The 20,879-nt window shown below is 42.2% G+C and overlaps 2 protein-coding genes across 10 annotated transcripts in view; both read right to left on the bottom strand.

Moving 5' to 3' along the window:
• The window catches only part of LOC310661335 (uncharacterized protein), a gene marked incomplete at its 3' end in the record, with an annotated part of 330,664 nt that overhangs the window by 59,907 nt on the left and 249,878 nt on the right, over window positions 1-20,879 (bottom strand). The window lies entirely within an intron of this gene.
• ELMO1 (engulfment and cell motility 1) overlaps window positions 1-20,879 on the bottom strand; it is a 314,930-nt gene that overhangs the window by 110,055 nt on the left and 183,996 nt on the right. The window contains exon 1 of one of the 9 annotated variants that reach the window (XM_083407051.1): window positions 2,858-2,969. The exons of 7 other annotated variants lie outside the window; for them this stretch is intronic. The gene's annotated coding sequence lies outside the window, so the exon portion shown is untranslated. Of the gene's footprint in view, window positions 1-2,841; window positions 2,970-20,879 lie in introns of those variants that run through there. One more of the 9 variants, XM_083407053.1, reaches the window with a different exon arrangement.

Raw genomic sequence — 20,879 nt, 5'->3', positions numbered from 1 at the left:
TTTTCCCAGTAGTGATGTATGGAAGTGAGAGCTGGACCATAAAGAAGGCTGATCACCGAAGAATTGACGCTTTTGAATTATGGTGCTGGAGGAGACTCTTGAGAGTCCCATGGGCTGCAAGAAGATCAAACCTCTCCATTCTGAAGGAAATCAGCCCTGAGTGCTCACTGGAAGGACAGATCGTGAAGCTGAGGCTCCAATACTTTGGCCACCTCATGAGAAGAGAAGACTCACTGGAAAAGACCCTGATGTTGGGAAAGATGGAGGGCACAAGGAGAAGGGGACGACGGAGGACGAGATGGTGGGACAGTGTTCTCGAAGCTACAAACATGAATCTGACCAAACTGCAGGAGGCAGTGGAAGACAGGAGTGCCTGGCGTGCTCTGGTCCATGGGGTCACGAAGAGTCGGACACGACTGAACGACTAAACAACAACAACAACAAAAGGGAGAGGAACAAAAAGATGCTCTTGTCTGCCATGTGTGACTAACTTTATATAAATGCAGGCAGACATTGTAGAACATCTTTACACAGCATGCTAGCCAAAGCCTAAGTCCAATTCAACACCAACATCAATTTTCAGACAGCATCATTTCAGATTTCAGCTGTGTGTTGGGTGGTAGTGATGGGAGATTGCATTGTTGAGTGCTCACCGGTTTCCCATTTAAAAATGCTCCTTGCATGTAGAAAACTAGATGTTAGGGATAAGAGCATTCAAATAAGGAATTTAGCATCTCATACTATGAAATGGTACAAGCTAGCTAGGATAATTGTACCAGATGACCTTCTGTATGTGCACACTAAATCTCAGACTGAACATATTCAGAAGAATTTAGACATAGTACTTGTACTTAGTGGGCATTTTGTTTCATTGAATTTACTTTGAAAAACAACAACTGTTGTCTTCCACCCCACTCTCTTGGCATGAGAAAAGCTAGAAATCTTTTTTTTAAAAAAAGTAAGCAAAACTGCTAGATTGCATATTTTCAAAATAGTTTTTCATCCCAGCATCCCTAGGTGTATCATGAAACGTGCATAGCAGCCAGGAGTGACTAGTCTATTAACCCTCTTCCCATTCACCATCTTGAAACTGAAACCAAGGCAGAAAGTATGGCTTTAACATGAAGCCATGTTTTTCTTTTTTCTTCCTCCTCCTTGCTTTCTCAAAACCTTGCTCACCATGTTGTGATGTTTTGGTTGGACTTATAAAAGTAGACCTTGTGATGAGCTTTCTGAGTTTTCTTACGAGCCAACCTGACTACCTATGCTTTTTATTTTCTTGTTGTTGTTTTTTCATGCTTTGCCTTAAGCCACTTAGTAGCTAGGGGTGGGGGGAACCCTAATTAGGATGGAATTTCCTAAGAATAGTCAGTTATCGTTTCCTATCAAATCAGCTCGTTCTCTGAGCAGTTATTCATACAGTATTTCAAAGCATGTATTTCTTTTGGTTCCTGAGTTAGAGAAGCCTATAGCCTTCAGCCAGGGGCAGATTTCAGGGTGGTGGGCTGTATTCAGTATGGTACTGTAGATCCTAAGGCTGTGCAGAAATCGAGGGAAACTATTTCAATGCGGTTGAGGCATACAAGAAGCCTTCTGATGTCGCAGTGTATCATTATAATTGCTACCAAAGTGTAAAAACTGCTATTGTCTCGCATTTCACCGATGTCATAAGGATTCTATAAAGTCTTGGGCTTCAGCTGAAATAATATGTAAAGCAAATCTTGGTAGGATAAAAATATAACAAAAGGTACCCTGAGGAATTTTATGCATTAACAGGAGGAGGTCTGAAGCAATGGCAAGGAAAGCGAGAGTGGCATGAACACTATGAAAATTCTTACTACTACAACTGCTTTTATGCAGCTTTTAGACATGTCTCTATATTAAAATCTTGCTGAATTTAGTGGAAGTGGATGCTATTATCAATCTACAAAGACAGTTCCATATAGCAGTAATCCTGAAGCAAGATTTCCCCACATACTTCAAAATGACATTGTTTGAAGCCAGAAACGGTCACTGAGGCATTGTTATGACCTGAGTTTTTAATGTGGTCATTTTTACTACACTGGAACAAAATGTTAACTTAAAATAAAAGTCAATAACCCTTATAACTTTGATAAGAACACGTGAGCTAGAAACATACTGACCAAATTTTATTCATGAAAAGCTTCTTTTTTGTTAGCTGTGAATCAAGAATAAGTAATATTTTGAGCATTTTATGAAGGAAAAATAAGAGGGACTGGCTGGTACCAGCAAATGTATTTTGGGGTTTCCTCCAGCACCCGCTCCATCCCAACTTTACTGATTAAAACTATTTATAGACTGCTTCCCAACCAAGGGTCCTGAAGTGGCTTAGAGAATATAATTACAACACTAAAATGTTATAAACATGAAAAATCAAGTATTAATATATATATAAAATCGAAATGAACTGCAAACAAAAATTCAGAGATATACACAATACCTAAAATAGGCCAACAAGCTACTTGGGTAAAATCTGAGCTAACAATGTTTTCTTCTGAACAGTCTTTAGAAACACCCTACTGCGGGTGCTTCCTGTATAAAGCAGGAGAGCGTCAACTCTTCACACATGTGGCTTGTTTCCTAGGTACCTTGATCTCTTTAAGGAAAAAAAAAACACCATCTAGTTTCAAGACTAAGCAAAGAACGAATGTCTAGGATTCCCCCCTCTCTCATATCATATAGGTATCAGAGAAGTGACAATTGCCAGCAAGGTCCCAATGAAATTTGAAAAGGTGCAGTGTAGCCTAAAACATTATCCAGAGTGGTTCACAGAAACTACAGTTCTGGTCTACACACATAGCCTTAAACCTGTCCTCCTACTGTCTGATCCACTCACACTGTCTTTGGAGATCAACCTCTTTTACATGACACGGCTGACCTTCATATTGACCCAACTGCCTAGCAAGCCAGCAACTGGCGTTGTCATGGTTTCACTCAAGTCACAGTAATGATTGTGACAGCAGCCCAAGCCCAACCAATGCCTGCCAGCTCATCTGCATGCTTGGTTTAGTAAAGACAGAAGGAGACATGCAGAAAAAGGCCACTGGTTAAACTGACCAGGTTGTTGTACCCAATCTGTACAAGGTATACTTTGCCATTATTACCCATAGGGAATTTGGCCTAAGACAATACTGGCTGGCCAGGACCAAGTCTACGTGGGGCTACCTTTGAAGGTGACCCGGAAACTACAACTAATCCAGAATGCGGCAGCTAGACTGGTGACTGGGAGCGGCCGCTGAGACCATATAACACCGGTCTTGAAAGACCCACATTGGCTCCCAGTACGTTTCTGAGCACAATTCAAAGTGTTGGTGCTGACCTTTAAAGCCCTAAACGGCCTCGGTCCAGTATATCTGAAGGAGCGTCTCCACCCCCATCATCCAGTCCAGACACTGAGGTCCGGCGCCGAGGGCCTTCTGGCGGTTCCCTCACTGCGAGAGGCCAAGTTACAGGGAACCAGGCAGAGGGCCTTCTTGGTAGTGGCGCCCGCGCTGTGGAACGCCCTCCCATCAGATGTCAAAGCGATAAACAACTACCTGACATTCAGAAGACATCTGAAGGCAGCCCTGTTCAGGGAAGTTTTTAATATGTGACATTTTAGTGTATTTTTCATCTTTGTTGGAAACCGCCCAGAGTGGGGAAACCCAGCCAGATGGGCGGAGTACAAATAATAAATTATTATTATTATTATTTATTATTATAAGTCAGACTAATGGTTCATCTTGCATAGCGCTGCTGCCTACCCTGATCTGGCAGGAGCTCTCAGGTGTATCAGGCAGGTGTCTTTCCCAGCCTAACACCTGGTGATGCCAGAAATTGAATCTAGGATTCTTGCACGCAAACAGCTGCTCTACCAGTGAGCCCTTAGCCCCTCTACATGTATTGTGCACGCATAGTTAGCCATGGGGAATGGCTATCTGGATTCAGGAATGGCACAGTATCCAGAACTCAAATCCACAGCAAATCTTGAACTGGCAACCTAAGAACTGTGAGGCAAATATTCTCCTTGTGGGTCACCACACACAACACCCAAGTGTTCTTTTAAAAAAATAATAATTGGAGATGAATTAGTAAATAGGTCCAGACTGAGGCTATCCACTTCCCAAGGTATTTGTAGCATATTTTGTCAAAACATACAGGGGTGGGGCTGTGGTCTAAACCACTGAGCCTCTTGGGCTTGCCGATCAGAAGGTCGACAGTTTTAATCCCCGCGATGGGGTGAGCTGCTGTTGCTCGGTCCCAGCTCCTGCCAACCTAGCAGTTTGAAAGCACGCAGTGCAAGTAGATACCATAGTTTTCGCTCCATAACACACGTTTTTTTCCTCCTAGAAAGTAAGGGGAAATGTCTGTGCGTGTTACAGAGCGAATGCTTCCCTCCTCCGTGCTTGCTTTAGGCTCCTTTAAAGCAAGCAGGCTCTCTCTCCCTCCAGCAAAGGTTTTCAGCTCGCTAAGGGGGGGGGGGGAGGAGGGAGAGAAGCAGAGCCTGCTCCACGCGTGCTCCTTGTCCCTTGAGTGCTTTTCCTTCCCTCCCCACTTAAAACGTGGTTACAAAGCACAGATCCACATGGATCCTCAGGATTTTTGCACCAGGTCACCCCAAATTCACCATCAGATCACATAGCATGTCCATGGCTACAGTTTGCACCAAAAAAATTACGCACCCACTGTTGCCTGGGGCTGCAGTGGTGCAAAAACGTGGTTACAAACATGGATCCACATGGATCCTCAGGATTTTTGCATTGGGCTACCCCAAACTCACCGTCAGATCACATGTCTGTGGCCACAGCATGAACCACAAAAATCATACATTCACTATTTCATTTAGAATATTTTTTTTTTCTTGTTTTCCTCCTCTAAAAACTACATGCGTGTTATGGCTGGGTGCGTGTTATCGAGCGAAAAATACGGTAAATAGGTACCGCTCCGGCGGGAAGGTAAACAGCGCTTCCGTGCGCTGCTCTGATTTTGGTGCTCCGTTGCGCCAGATGCAGCTTAGTCATGCTGGCCACATGACCTGGAAAAACTCTAGACAAACACCGGCTCCCTTGGCCAGTAAAGTGAGATGAGCGCTGCAACCCCAGAGTTGTCTGCGACTGGACTTAACTGTCAGGGTCCTTTACCTGTACTTTTTTTTTTTTGTCAAAACATAATCTTCAATCATACACCCCTTTGAAGGAGATTGCCAAAATAATAGTACAGTGGTACCTTGGGTAACATAGGCTTCAGGTTACATACGCTTCAGGTTACAGACTCCGCTAACCCAGAAATAGTACCTCAGGTTAAGAACTTTGCTTCAGGATGAGAACAGAAATCATGCTCCAGCAGCAGGAGGCCTCCGTTAGCTAAAGTGGTGCTTTCAGGTTAAGAATGGACCTGTGGAACGAATTAAGTACTTAACCCGAGGTACCACTGTAATATGAAAAGGCAAGGTCAAAGTCTGCAAAGGCTCATAGTGATGGGGCTCAGCCTCTCTTTCTACCTGAATTAATCACTGGTAGGGGAGGAAAACCTCTGAAACCCTTCTGTTTCCACACAATGTAGGGCGCAAGCAAATCTACAGCAGGCCTGCAACTGCTTGTGACTTCCCCAAGCCAAATGCTTGAATGCAAATGGTCCATTGCTGTTCGGTTCTGTTATCTCATTTCCATATTGTTACTGGCAGGAAACTGAGTTTGCCTACCGCATTCTGAACACTTGAGGCCCATGGCTGGTTCTGTACAAAGCCACAGGGAAGGAATTCAGGTGGGACCTACTTTAGTTTGCCCTCAGGTGATAAAATGTTAATAGTCCCCACAAAAATCTGATACCAGTAGCATCTCTATCTAAAAGCGCCATCCAAGTCAAAATATAGCTTAAGATTGCAAGGGTACAGAAATGGTAGGCTGGCCCTATATAACATAATCCCTCCTCATTCCTTGCCTTCTTTATTCATCCCCTTTCAGTCTTCACATAAGATGCACGTTAAACAATGATTGTCGAGAACAGCCAAGACCGTTCTTTCAAATATCCAGCAGAAACAACAGTAATTGACAAGAATGATTTTGCAAGTGAGCAGCAGCGAGAAAACTGAAAGCAGGAAAACAAAGGAGCAGATGGGGAAGGTGGCAAACCAAGCCAAGAAGGAGACAGTTCTCAGGCACATATGCTGCCTTGAATTATTCAAGGTTATGATCTAAAAGGGAATTTATTAGAAACGAGTATTGCCAGGTGCCAAAAAATTCACCTGAAGTTAGCTGGGATCTTATTACCCTGCAGCCCCACTGTATTTAACTGGCATCGCTTACTGCAAACCTCATTCATGGAGACGGAATGGGTATGAGGCAAAGAACAGGAGATGATTTTGCGATGTAAAATTGTCCTGCTGGCAGCTCCATGTGCTATTTGTTATTGTCACAGATCTTATGCCTGGTGTCTTAAGAGCCTCTTTTGAGTTGCTATGTGCATGCCAATTTTACATCAGCTTCAGTCCTGAAAGAGCAATTGGGTGTCTTCCCAAATGCTTGAGGAATATCTGAAGAGTGAAACTTGCTTGAAGACCAAAATTTTGCTACTCAAGAGAGATATTTGCTTAGACATCAGTAAACAGGATGTAAAGCTCATGTCAACAAAAAGTTACATATCAGGCCTCAGATTAGGCCTGTACAATTCTTTATCCGCTAAACAAAAAATGCAGCCTATCAACTCAATGCCACCAGCTTGTTAGGGCCTTGGTAAATCAGCTGTTTTTGCTAATGTGATGAACAAAACAGAAGGGTTGTTAAGAACCTAGCAGGCAACATTATATGACTATTGGGCTTTGTGTGGCTTGGAAGGTCAAAAGCCTTTCCATTGGGACCTATGCATATTGAGCCTAATTGGGTAAGTCCAAAACACTTTGATTTTGTGGGACAGAGACTACCTGGAGGCTTGTATGAAAATTTGACCATCTCACAAGCAAACAGTGGAGGGACTCAGGTTTGGGCTGGACTTGTACAATCTTGTTCTTAAACTACATATTTACCTGAGCAAAGTACTATGTGAAACGATGCTGAAAAGTCAGAGATGGTCCCAAAACAAGTCTACAGTTTGTTCAGGCACCAAGTCATTATTGTGCTGGAACATCTGCAGTAATTCTGCAGCCCAGCTCATCAGCTGGTCCACATAGCTTCCAAAATAGATGCCTGAGGAAAGGGTTGCCCAAGATTGCCCAAGGGACTCATTAAATCAATATGTCCTTGATAGCCAAGGCACTTGGCTATCAACCGGAGCCTAGCTGTTACTATAAACCTGTTCTTGCCTAGGAGACTCCTGAGAGAGGGTTAGCTGTACAAAATCTCTTGCCCAAGGGCAAATTCCTTGAGAACGCAACTGAACTTCATTTTCGATGATATATCCACACTGCACATGAACTGGCAGAATTGACTGAACTACCTCTGGATATAATCTAAACAATTATTTCCTTGACAAGGAAATGAGAAGTGTGTGCATGTGTAGGCATAATTAAAAGCCCACATGGCAAATGATACTGAGTTTGGCTTGGGGAAATCCACCACACGTTTAATTCTAAAAATCTGACAACCTAGTTATGTTATTAAGGATGACTCTCCAAGCTGCATTCATGAGGAAACTGTGAATCACAATGCAGAAAATTCCTCTGATATTGTGAGATGTTTCAGAAGTACATATAGGTCTATCACATATATTATATTATCAGTACAATGGCAGGAAGCTGGTTCTAGCTAGATTCCAAGTGTTCTTGCCATCCTCTTTTGCTAAATTGTAAAAAGGTTCTTAATGTTGTATATATTCTGCTTCACATTATTGTCAACTGGAAAAAAAGATTAAATGCAGAATAGGCTGAGCATTGCAGGTTTCATAACACGTTGAGAGCCTGATAACTGCCCTTGAGCAGAAACATGAAAATTCTGATATATTCATTCTGAACAAATTGTGTTATCTAAAATAAGCCTCCCGCTTTGCTAATATAAGGATTACTTTATGTTGGTCATATTGCATAAGATCTACAGGTGTAATGCTAGAAAAGAATTGGCCTGGATTCCATATGCTTCTTCTTTGTCTCTTGATGCCTTTGTGTCACTGGAGATATTTTGCTTCCTCCAGTACTATCGTGACTGAACCAATATCATAAGTCCCAAAAATGGACATGGGGCACAATGATGGACCCTATAGACCTTATGAATGTCCCAGTGCTTTTGTTTCCACTCCATCATACAGTGTTTTCTGCCATCCCATTATGTCTAGGAATATGGCATCTTCAAAGTGAGAGTTGAGATTCTCAAGGTTAACTAAATTCCACAGGAGAGACCAGATTCCATGCTTTTAAGGAAAGCCTAACAGCAGACAAAATATACACCTATTAATATATACGTTTATTAAATAGTTCCTTATAAATTCAATCAACTAAAAAGCACAGGAGAAAACTGCTCTTTGAAAATTACTATTGTTTCCTACAAAGAGTATTTAATCTGCCATTAACAGTAATCACAAAGAAGAACAGTTGGGAAATACAAATATGATCAAATGACTTATAACCTAACCCTCCATACTGTTTGCCTGCAATCCTGTGATCTTCCCAATCACAGAGTGGGAAACTTGATGATCTTCAGATGTTGCTGGACTACAACTCCCATCCTCCTTGACGACTGGTCATGCTGGCTGTGGATGATGGGAGTTGGAGTCCAGGTTTCCTCACCTCTGCTCTAGACCAACATAGAATTTAGAATGCTTAGCACACTAAAGTTTACACCTTCAACAAAGTCTGCAAACAATTAGTTAAGCATAGGAGGATAAATTATTTTAACTCATCACATCAAATTAACCAAACAGGCAAAGGCTGAAGTGCCAAAGCAGCTTTTAAATTACAGATTCCTTAAGGGCATTCTCAGTGCATGAATATCTTTGCTGATGCCTTTGTTGAGCTTCACACATTTAGAGTTTTATACCTCTTTCTGCCACTAATTAGTACAATTCAGATGAAATCAATGTCACACTTACAAAAGAATTATATTAGCTAGATTGCCATGTTGCTTTTACTTGCTAACTCAGAATACCACAGTAACAAACCTCCCTACCCCTCAAATATCCTAATCAAAGAATCTGAGCCTTTGAATTAACACATGATACATGAAATTCAGTTCAGGGCCCTTCAATGCTACAAGGGAGCTTTGTGGATTAGGGGGATAACCCTTCGGGTTTTGGATTTTGGTGAAGACAATACCTTTTCTGAAAGTTTCATCTTTGTTTGAAACTTCAAAGCATATATAAAAACTTGCTCCCAGATCATGGTTTCTATTGTTTTGGAGACATGGATTGCACTTCCAAACAATCAGCAAAATAAGAGTTTTGTGCTACATGTCTGCTTCTGCTTTTTGACTTTTCAGCACTCACATGCAGTGGATCTAGCAATGGTCATACAATCACAGATATCACCTGCATTAAACAACAGCTAGTACAAATCATAGTTGGCAAATCTATTTCAAACCATGTTTTCTGATTCTGGTTTGTTGACCAATTTCAAACTATAGCTGATCAATTTGAACAGTTCGCCAAACCTTCATAATATGAACATATGCAACCATTAACTCTAATTACTACTAGAGCTGAGCTGAAAGAGGGAGGTAGTTTTCATTAACATTTTCAGACACTGAAAATGTGCAGGTGCGGCTAATTTCTCAGTCAGGAGGCAAACAATAAGAAAGAACTATCTGTGCTGAATTCATCACAGTGATGGAGACTTATTACACCATAAGAGCTGTAGTGTGCTCCACTGTAATAGTATTGTTTCCTGCGCTAAGGATATCTTAAGTCAAAACTGTATTCCTTGAAGGATCCTATTGCCATTCCTGTTCTGAATGTTAAATGTAGTAGGAATCGACAACAATTTTAAAACAACATAGATGGAACCACTTGTGCTAGCTCAGTGCTCAAGTGAAGCAGCAGCTGAAAGTCACATCTTCAACCACTGATAAAAGAAAATAGAATCAACTGTCTTCAATAAGTATCCGATCTGAGTTGATGAGGCAACTCAGGATAGCTAGTCTGGGAAAAATTAATAACGTATCAACGCAACTGGCCATTACTACATATTTTTCACTACCCTGATATTTAAGAAAGGTTCCTTTTCAAGATACGTGTGTAGCAGGTAATGATACTGTCTGTTGTTTCACTTAATAAATGGCACCGTTCAAAGGTTTTGGTGAATGACCAAAGAACTTCAGCCTACTGCAAATGTGACTGTGATATATGTTTCACAGTGAATGCAGTGTCTTTTTGGCACAGAAACATTGCCACAAGACAAATTGTGGAAAATGATTGGTTTGGTAACAAAAATCAACTGTTATCAGAGCTATTCATTTGTTTCCTCTCCAACTTCACTTTGCTCTCCATACAGTAATCAAGTAAATTGTACATAGTTTAAAGATTTAAATATATTGGAAGGCTATATAGTGCTTTTTAAGATGAAGCGTCCCAGCTGAACATTGCAAAGGCCTCATCAGTATTCCAAGAAACTCGCAACTGCCCTGCAATGCAACTACTGTACATTGTGACAGAAAGCACTTCCTTTTAAATGCCCTCATTCATCATTCATGAATGAAGAAGGATGGGTCATACTAGAAGGGCAAATAACTGGAATTCAGAACAGCTGAGTTCTGTTGCTGCCTAAAACAAAACAAAAAATCATATTACAGATATCCTGTGTTGTTAACTTATACGACACCCCTTTTTTTTTTTGGCCAGCTTGCCATTTTTCTCGATTGCATAAAGATGGTTATTTCTGCTTCAGAAGACTTTACAGTAAAACAGAAATATTTGTAATGGGAAAACAAATCCCTTTACATGTTTCCCATATTACCTGCCATGCCAAACTGGCACAGGTCAAGAGTTTGTCTTTGCAAGAAGGAAACACCTCTCTGGATTCAAAATGTTTTAACCTCACTGATGTGCATTATACCCAGGCACTTGCACACATGTAAAGAAGCACACATGGTGTATGCAGTTATCCTCTTCTTTCTGTGTCTGCCTTGGGTTCCCTCTCTTGATGATATATTTTCCGTTATGAGACTTGTTCAATAGTTTGTCATGGGACTTGCCCTATCTTCAAGCAGAGTGAACCAAAATGGTCAAAGGCCTCGAAACGATGCCTTATGAGGAACGGCTAAGGGAGCTGGGCATGTTTAGCCTGGAGAAGAGGAGGTTAAGGGGTGATATGATAGCCATGTTCAAATATATAAAAGGATGTCACATAGAGGGGGGAGAAAGGTTGTTTTCTGCTGCTCCAGACAAGCGGACACGGAGCAATGGATCCAAACTACAAGAAAGAAGATTCCACCTCAACATTAGGAAGAACTTCCTGACAGTAAGAGCTGTTTGACAGTGGAATTTGCTGCCAAGGAGTGTGGTGGAGTCTCCTTCTTTGGAGGTCTTTCAGCAGAGGCTTGACAACCATATGTCAGGAGTGCTCTGACGGTGTTTCCTGCTTGGCAGGGGGTTGGACTCGATGGCCCTTGTGGTCTCTTCCAACTCTATGATTCTATGAAGCCCCACCTCAGACTGCCCACGCTGCTGGTTGGGCACAACACTGAGGTTTCAAAGACACAGCTGTGGGTACCATGCGGCTTGCCCAGTATTGCCTAAGGGAGCCTACTGTCCTTGAGATGTACTATCCCATTGCCTGGATTGAAGAAAGATGCAACTGCCTGTGAGAGATTGGGAGGACCACCCAGTTCTTCATCTCACACAACAAAACATCTTGGGCTGGCTCTGATTAGCAGCAGCAGTATCATAGACTAGAATTATTATTAGTTCAGACCTGCTAAAAAAGTTGAAAAACATCTTTATGTATGCGACAACGGCCGCGAGAGTTCTGGTAGCACAAGGATGGAAGACTGAAGAATCATGGCAAGAAAAATTGATGGACTATGCAGAACTGGCAAAACTGACATATAAGCTACGGGATAAGGATAACTGTGACTTTAAGGATGAATGGGAACCCTTTACAAAGTATCTGAAGACGCAACAAAGCGAACTGGACTCCTTGGCAGCTTTTGAATAAACATTCACAAACTTTTTATTGATAATAATCAGCTAAATAGTCTGAGGATCTATACAACTTTGTAACATGCAGAAAGCAGCATTCTTAGAGAAACCAAAGACTGGAACTGAGGGAAGTCAGGGGGTGGGGTGGGGGTGGGGGTTGTGTGGGAGGGGGGAAGGAAGGAAAAATGGGGGGGGGGACAAGGATGATATGTTTTTGGATAATATGTCTTGTTATAATTTTGAATATTTTTTTTAAAAAAAGAATTGTTATTAATTCAAGTGGGTTTTCACTTTATATGAAACCCCCCCCAATAATAATAATAATAATAATAATAATAATAATAATAATAATTTATTATTTGTACCCCGCCCATCTGGCTGGGTTTCCCCAGCCACTCTGGGCGGCTTCCAACAACGATGAAAAATACACTAAAATACACTTTTCAGGAAGTTTGGCAAATTTCATTCATTCATGTCAAATATTTGGATGGTGACAGCTTACATTCAAGAACCTGGTGGCCTCAACATTGTGCATCATTATCTAAATGATGTCAGATTCAAAGGTGGGGAAACCTCCCAAACGTATCAAAGCCAATAACTAACTAACCCATAATTACAGAGTTACTTGATTTTATTTTTGCATTAGGAGAACAGCTGCTGAAGACAAATATTTGCATAGCAAAATAATTATGGAGAACAAACGAATGTTAACCATTCCCGTGACTTGAGAGCAACAGCAACGTACACCAATATATTTTTGGAGACTAATCTTTTTGTTTTATTGTGGAAAGATCCATGTATAATGGGAATATGTAAGATACAGTCAAAGTGATGGATCGCCATCGTTTGTACCAAGAGGATTCTAGCCTTTAAAAAGCCTATTAACTGATCCCTGCTTCGTATGAGTCACTATAGAACATTCCATTAGGATGTATTTTTCTGGGCATGATTTTTGTGTTGCTGATGAATCATTCATCAGTGAGTCAGTCTTCACTACAGAAAAGAAAGGTGTGTGCTTTCTTCTCTAACAGAAGATCACACCCAAACTAAGGATGAGGGAGGCTATTCTGCTCTCCCATATGTTTAAACACAGACCTACACCAACTACATAAGTAGGAGTCTGGTTTTAAGAGCAAAAGGGATGTGTGGCTGTGGAGTACAAAACTATCTCCAGCTGCCTACCCAACCCCTAGGCACTCGTGGCTATGTGGCTGCTTCTTCCCTTCTTCCCAGTACAACCTGCTCTAAAGACTTTCTTTTCCTGTCCCTCAAACACACTTCCCATTGCCATGGCACCCTCTGTCTGCCCAGGCCCCAGATTCCTCTTAGATGGGCCATTTTGTCACGTTCATGCCTCTATTGCAGGTGAGGCGCTTGGAAGGAAGTTTGGCCTATACTTTTCCACTTGGCCTCCAACCTTCCATTCAATGCTTCAAATAATCAAAACCCTTGTTGTTGTTGTTGTTGTTTAGTCGTTCAGTTGTGTCCGACTCTTCGTGATCCCATGGACCAGAGCACGCCAGGCACTCCTGTCTTCCACTGCCACCCGCAGTTTGGTCAGATTCATGTTTGTAGCTTCGAGAACACTGTCTAACCATCTCGTCCTCTGTCGTCCCCTTCTCCTTGTGCCCTCCATCTTTCCCAATATCAGGGTCTTTTCCAGGGAGTCTTCTCTTCTCATGAGGTGGCCAAAGTATTGGAGCCTCAGCTTCATGATCTGTCCTTCCAGTGAGCACTCAGGGCTGATTTCCTTAAGAATGGATGCGTTTGATTTTCTTGCAGTCCATGGGACTCTCAAGAGTCTCCTCCAGCACCATAATTCAAAAGCGTCAATTAATTTCTAGGGGAACCCCCAAATCTACAACAGTATGTCCTTTTGTCTGTCCTCAGTTTCCCAACATTCAGATTGATTAGGCAACCCTGGCTTCTACTATTATATGGAAGGAAGGAAAAATTCTCCTTAGCCACTTGCTGCACAACATGCATAATTTTATACACCTTGTGTGCATTCCAACTCCCCATTTTTCTAAAACCAAAAGGCCCCAAATCTTGTAACTTTCCCCCATAGGCCAGTTGTTTCAGGCAGTTGTTTCATCTCCCTGATCATTTTCGAAGCCCTTTTCTGAACCTCTTCCAGCTCTGCAATATTCTTTCTCGTGTGCAGCAACCAGAACTATGTGCATAGTATTAAAAGCGTATCCACACCACAGATTCTTACAAAGACATTAAGATGATGGGTGTTTCAATTCCTTTCCATAACAAGGATGCTGGGTTTTGGTTTTTTTCTACACAAGCTGCATGCACACTGGCTCAACATTTGCACTGAGCAAACCACCACAGCCCCAAGATCTCTGTCCTGGTCAGTCACTGCAACTGCTTTTGCACAAATTGCGTCCTATATCTTTTTGCTTCTTCCACTTCAGCATGCACAAAATCCTCAAAGGAAAGGAAAAGAGCTTGCAAAGACAACATAATCTGCTTCCCAAAAGGCAACTATTCCAGTACTGCGGTATCCCTCATTTAAACTTTTCCTTTGAAAAGAAATTATTTGCTCAGGAGCCAGAATTAGCACAGCTACAAAGGGTTTGTATTTCCCTCCAATTATTTAGCCTTATAAACAAGAGCTCTGGACTACACTTTGTCCGGATAGACATAAGAATATTGCCAGGAAACCATTTCATAGAATAAAAACACACTGTGCACAATTTTAATGGCACTCAATTGTGCCTTAGTTTCTCTAACAAGAGAAACTAGGTAGGCATCAGAGTTTCCAGGTAGGCATCAGAGGGACAGGCGAGGCACTGAATCCATCTCTAGTGGCCTGGATGGTGCAAATGGCCACTTGGCTTTCCCCCTCTGATAGCTGCCTTATGGCTCACCCACACTCATCTTCTTCTGCACTTTTCAGTCACAGGTGTGTGCTTTCCTGGTCTGTGTCTGAGTGCTTTTTGAGGAGGAGGAGGAGGAGGAGGAGGAGGAGGAGGAGGAGGAGGAGGAAGAAGAAGAAGAAGAAGAAGAAGAAGAAGAAGCAGCTCTTAAATGGTCTCAGCAATCCATGGAAAACCCTAATTGCCATTTGTTCCGATTCAGCATTAAAGAGCAGCTTTTCCTGGGGAAAGTGGCGAAGCAAAAATCAAAGCGTTCAGACATGGACTGGGAAAGCGTGGACCTGTGCCTAGAAAACGTGGGGCAAAATATAAGTGTGGATGAGCCCTTAATCGTAGCCATTCCCAGCAGGTCATTATACAACTTATACCTGTATTTGCTTTCCTTCCCCCGTTCCCTTCTTCTTTTATGGATGTATCTGTTAATTTGTAATATCATTCTGGCACAGATCCATCTGCTTCATTGCTTCTACTTATTAATAAATCAATGTACTCAGGTACACTGAAGTTTTTGGCACAGTGGCAGCGAGGCCCCTTATAGTGCCACACACTGCTCTCATTGCAAATGCAAGCAAATTCTTTCATCCATGACCTGCTCCCAACTATTCAAGCAGTCTTAAAAAGAGGTCAGCAAGCCAACAGAAACCAGGAACCTAAATAAAGCTTGTAGATCAACACTGTCACCCTGAATGAGGCCAAGTTCAGAGCAGGTTAAACAAATCCAGGAGCACTTCCAGCAAAAAGTAGTAACTGCTTCCTGAAACTTGATTTAAATGCTACCCTCTCTATGTTTTGGTGCCTGAAAACGGCTTTAGCAACTGGGTGTTTGCAGTGCATAAGGACTGTCCTAGTTACATGCAGAATTCAAAGTACAGTGAAGGCCCTAAGAGGAAATAAAGTGCTGACACACACCACTAGGATCAGTACGGGGATTTCAAACATCACATCTGGCACCATGCAAAAAATGTTTTGGGGTGGATTCCTCATAGGTCCTGCACTATTTAAATCAATCCCAATTCTGTTACCTGCATGTCACCGACAGGCTGTTCACAATTTTGAAGTCCACACTTTCTCTGCATAACACAAACAAGCACAAGGAAACCACTTAAAGATGATTTACATGCACATATGCAAACTTGGATTATCATCATCGTCATTATTACTTATCACCATTGCCATTTGGTTAAGGTGCAGGAGTTTGGGGTCAAAAGGAAGGGAGTGAACAAAACGCAGAAAGAAGATCGGGGAAAAGTTCTGCGACCTTGATTGCGCTTATACAAGGTCTTGAGAAAGAAAAAATACAAGCGCTAATGGGGGTAATTTGTCAATACGTAGCCATCAGCTTGAGGTTCGTGGAGACCTCATTTATCAAGAGGAAAACTTTGCCAAGAGGATTGCAGGGGGAAAAATGTATTCTACATTAAAACACCATTACACCCAGGTGATTTCAGCCTTCAGATGTGTATGTCAAGTTAATCTTTTTAGACATTTTCCTGAAAGGAGGATTTCCTCTTTCGGAGAATGGAAAATGCTTCACCTCTCATCCATCATATATGATCACCCCCCAATGTCAGAAGTTGTGGAATCTGGGTGAGATTCTTCCTTCAGACCACAACCAGGCAGCATTCTGCCCTAAGCGCTATGTAAAGACTGGAATCCAGAGACTGGGGTGTTCTTGGCTCTTGGGTTCTGCTTTCTTTCCATGCCACCCAAAAATCTGCTCCAGGGGGGTTAGGAGACCCTTCTGGAATAGTGTAGGCGGTGGCATGGCAAACATCAATGTCACTTCCATTTGCAAAAACCTCCATAGGATCATCAAAGTCCCTCCTCTGGAAGAAGAGCTCCTCTCATTAACAGGAGGACACATTTGGATCCAAATCTGATGGACTCTTACTATTTCCCAGTAAATGCATAGGTAAAAGGTAAAGGTACCCCTGCCCGTACGGCCAGTCTTGACAGACTCTAGGGTTGTGCGCTCATCTCACTCTAGAGGCCGGGAGCCAGCGCTGTCCGCAGACACTTCCGGGTCACGTGGCCAGCGTGACGAAGCTGCTCTGGCGCACCGGCACCAGAGCAGCACACGGAAACGCCGTTTACCTTCCCGCTGGTAAGCGGTCCCTATTTATCTACTTTCACCCGAGGGTGCTTTCGAACTGCTAGGTGGGCAGGAGCTGGGACCGAACGACGGGAGCTCACCCCGTCGCAGGGATTCGAACCGCCGACCATGCGATCGGCAAGTCCTAGGCGCTGAGGTTTTACCCACAGCGCCACCCGCGTGGGTGTATTAATTGTATTAATGCATAGCTTAATACAAATACAAATATAAATATCACAAAATGAAAACCATCAGTTAGTATTTCACAACTGTTAAACTATTCGGCCGCAAATACTGAAAAGAAAGACTCTGCCACCAATGTTATGGCTCACAAAACTTGTTTAAGGCAGGAGCGGCTAACCTTTTTGGTCCTCAGGCTACATTTGCTGATGGCCATCTGTCAAAGGCAGGCACAGGGAAACTCAGCCCTCCAGATGTTTTGGGACTACAACTCCCATCATCCCTAGCTAACAGGGCCAGTCGTCAGGGATGATGGGAATTGTAGTCTCAAAACATCTGGAGGGCTGAGTTTGCCTATGCCTGGTGAAAGGGCTATATGCCAGCATTGGTCATGGCCAAAATATAAGTGGCTGGGGATGCTGCTACATCTTTACTCTCTTACACAGCATACAACCTTTCAGCGTGTGTGCGTGTGCACACACACTCTCTCTCTCCTGGCTGTGCTACCTGGGCTCCCCCTTACAAATGGACCCCACAATTCTGCCTTTTCCATTCACTTATTGCTTCATAACTGCAAGCAATGGTTAAAAATATTCTCCTTGAACACTGCAAGTGCCTCCCTAACCGTTCCCACACGAACGGCTTTACATTCATGAGCTCTTATAATATCTAGCCTGGCACTCAGTGCAGGTGTTGTGAGCGAAGTGGAAGGGAAACTGAGATCACGCAAAGCTTAGGAATAAACAGTGCTCCATGCTGTTAGGGGGCTAAATTTCACATATTGATTAGAAGCAACCTGCCAAATCTTTGACTACAAACCTCTGGTGCATTTTCTGTTTTCAGAGCAAACATTGTTATATAATTGTACAGCTTCTTGTCTGGAGCAGACAATTATGTAAACCAAGCAGTATGGGTATTACATCCTTTTTACTTTCATCCCTTCTGCTTTTTTCTTAAATGTCATTCCCGTAATTTAACACTAAGCAGCATGCTGCAATTTAAGATAAAAATTGTCAAGACTAAACTGGTTAAATATGTATTCCACTGAAAATACAGTAAAGGTTCTGCATATTTCAGGTCTGTCCTGATTTAGTAACTCCAGGCATGCTTTTAATAGATCAACAAGAGACTCCCTGCATGCCTGTTGTTCCTTCAGACATAATAAGATGCATCCAGCAAATTTAAGAGCAAGCAGCGAGCTGGTAATCCCAGAAGAAATAATTGGGGGAAATAACGTGCAAAACCAAACAGGAAGAAATATATTTAGCACTATGAAACTCTGATCTCTGCTTTTGTATAATTCAGAGGCTTCAACTGCATTAACATAGCGATATTACTGAACAACAGGCAAGATTTCTTTCTGCCACTTCAGTGAGTTATTAAAATAATACCCAGCGATGGATTCTAGAGGTTTTGTAACATTCAAACCTAAATTAGAATGTTCTCAAGGTCCTGGCATATTAACTGACAAAGCCCAAGTTCCCTGGTTCAGAAACAGGAGGGATTTGACTTAATACTAGCCAGAAACTAAACTCCGAAGATACGAGCTTGCCTGGCCCCCAATGAGACTTCATAACTGATGAAGCCAGCAGCACTGCCTCCTCGTCTCAACCCTGACACCTCTTTGGGGCTTAGTTTCTGGTTTGCACTAAGTCACAGTTCCCCGTCATGTCTCAAATGTCCGGCCTAATGTCAGAAAATAAACTGAACTGCCAGATCAAAATGATCAGACAACAGCAAAGGTTGCTAGGTTTATTGAGGGTGCAATGAGATAAAGGGTCCCTATCTGAACGATAATCTTGGTCATCTGATTGTCCTTTTTACCCATTGTTGTCTTTTTAATTGTATATACAGTGGTACCTCGCAAGACGAATGCCTCGCAAGACGAAAAACTCGCAAGACGAAAGAGTTTTTCGTTTTCTGAGTTGCTTCACAAGACGGATTTCCCTGTGGGCTTGCTTCGCAAGACGAAACGTCTTGCGCCTTTTTTTTAAAACCGCCAATGCATTCCTATGGGAAACCGTCAATACACAGCGGTGCTTCGCAAGACAAAAAAATTCACAAGACGAAAAAACTCGCAGAACGAATTAATTTCGTCTTGCGAGGCACCACTGTATTGCTTGTTTTATGTTGCTATGGCCGTTGGCTAATGCGAATAAAGTTTATCTAAACTGAACCGGGTCTATATAAGAAAGAGAGAGAACAAACAAAAATAGCCAACATGGAAGTCTCCCATTAGTGGTTGAGGTGCATCATATGGAAGAGGCAACAAGGTGGTGGCTTTCCAAATCATATTTGCCATGCACTGCAGGTGGTGATGCTGATGTCCCACATTCTACTAGGCTGCCTTTAAATGTAACCAGGAACAGCTATGCCACAGAAACACTTGACTCAGCTATACAGCTGCAAAGAAAACGTTTTATGTTAGTTGTAAAGTGCAATATACAAATGTGACATTAGATGGCGACAGTGAGCTATGGCAAATTCAATATATTTTTCAAAACTTTTTTAAAAAGCATTTTCATAGCATGTTTTTTTAAATATGTGTATAGATTCAACCACTGTCCTCCATGCTAGAAGTCAACTCAAAAGAGCTGGTCAGTTTTGAGATTGCTTGTTTACAACTGGCCTTTTCTTGCTAACACTGGTCTTCCCCCTCCTGCGTAACTTTAGACTGTGCGCTCCTTGAAAACAGATATCTGCAACTAACTTTAACCTGTGAAGTGCTATACATATAAATAATTTCAAGAATTTCTCAGTAGCATTAGGTCTTTCAGACCTGTCACTCCTAAGTTGGCAAATCTGACAGTCACTAAAGAAGAACTAGAGATAACAGTGAGAGAAAGTGTATTGTCAAAACCTGACATTACAGGAGCGGCCTGGCTTTTGCTCTGCATCTCTTCCTGACATTGCAAAATATAAAAGTGTAAAATACATGACATTGTTCACTGTGTTGTGAGTTTCCTTGGTTTACCTCACTGGCAGCCACTTGTAGGGGGTGAGGAAACTTTCGATGTAATGGTTATGGGAAACTGCAGTCAAATATAACTAGTAAATTTAATGTATGAAGGGGTTAAGACCACAGAAACTGTATTCCTGGACTCAGCTAAGTCACACCCCTCACCTGGAAGGAAGTTAAGTTTCCTCCTTTGCTCCCTATCTTTCACCATATGAACTCACCAAGATAGGACGTGCCTGAGCTCATTTACTGCAAGCAAGTTCAGGCCACATGCTAAGAGCTATTTCACTATATTTTGTATCACAAGATTTCTGCCTGTGTTTACTTCCTGCTGCAGAGAATAACGCATGAATGCAACCTTTGGAGTTAGTAAGTAAAGCATTTAAAATACGTGTGGTCTGGTCATTGCAAAGGATGTAGAGAGGAGAAGCTGTAAGTGGACTAAAATGTGATATTTTAAAGGTCTAACAGCCTATTATTCCCATGTTGCATTGTGCTGCATGATTTTCTGATTTTAAACTCTGCTGAGGGTTCTCTCTTGCTAGAATGTTTAGCCCTGTGTTTTGGGTCTAGGATCTTAGCCCCGTGCTTCAGATCTTTTATTAATTACTCACATGGGAGACATATATCTATTTTCTGTGGCTATTCCCCAATTGCATTGCACTCTAAACTATGATAATAAGAATTCCAAAATCTTAAGCAG

This window comes from Podarcis tiliguerta, assembly GCF_965153285.1.
Source record: "Podarcis tiliguerta genome assembly, chromosome: 12".
NCBI lineage: Eukaryota > Metazoa > Chordata > Lepidosauria > Squamata > Lacertidae > Podarcis > Podarcis tiliguerta.
The sequence above is the reverse complement of the archived record's forward strand: the minus strand, read 5'-3'. Positions and strand labels throughout refer to the sequence as shown.